A 735-nucleotide genomic window follows, 5' to 3' on the forward strand; every position below is an offset into this window, starting at 1 on the left:
TGTGTCTGTCTGTGTGTGTGTGTGTCTGTCTGTCTGTCTATGTGTCTGTCTGTCTGTGTCTGTCTCTCTGTGTCTGTCTGTCTGTGTCTGTCTGTCTGTATGTGTCTGTCTGTCTGTCTGTGTCTGTCTGTCTGTATGTGTATGTCTGTCTGTATGTCTGTATAGCACAAGTGGTAAACAGATTTGGCTTGCTGTATGCTATAGAGGGGCTCAGAGAGGATATTCTACTCAAGCTCCGATTGCCCTCCTATAAGAGGCAAAATTGTACAAAAAAGGAGGAGAAGGGGAGGAGGAGCGATGCCGAAAGAACTAACAACGGGAAGAGGTAAGATGCTGGTTTTATACCTTGGTATTAATTGGAAGATTAGATGGGCGTACTCCTACCGAAATTACGTTGAATAACTTCACTAATATAAAAATGCTTTCTGTGCGACCGGACATAATAAACTTTATTTTGCCCAAATTCTAAGGCAGAACTGCATGTATTTTATGCAAAAAAAAAATGTATCCAAGATAATACAAGAGAAATGCCAATTACAAAATATCCCCTATACAATACAAAAGTTTGGGCTCAATACAATCTATCTATCTCTGTCTGTCTGTATGTGTCTGTCTGTCTGTCTGTCTATGTGTCTGTCTATGTGTGTGTCTGTCTGTCTATGTGTGTGTGTCTGTCTCTGTGTCTGTCTCTGTGTCTGTCTGTGTGTGTCTGTCTGTGTGTGTCTGTGTCTGTGT

At 41.5% G+C, this 735-nt stretch overlaps 1 protein-coding gene across 1 annotated transcript in view; it reads left to right on the forward strand.

Moving 5' to 3' along the window:
* Positions 1 to 735, forward strand: part of LOC107570192 (F-box and leucine-rich repeat protein 5) — a 38,339-nt gene that overhangs the window by 9,236 nt on the left and 28,368 nt on the right. The window lies entirely within an intron of this gene.

This window comes from Sinocyclocheilus grahami, unplaced genomic scaffold (genome assembly GCF_001515645.1).
Source record: "Sinocyclocheilus grahami isolate Dianchi unplaced genomic scaffold, SAMN03320097.WGS_v1.1 scaffold1425.1, whole genome shotgun sequence".
In the NCBI taxonomy this organism is placed as follows: domain Eukaryota; kingdom Metazoa; phylum Chordata; class Actinopteri; order Cypriniformes; family Cyprinidae; genus Sinocyclocheilus; species Sinocyclocheilus grahami.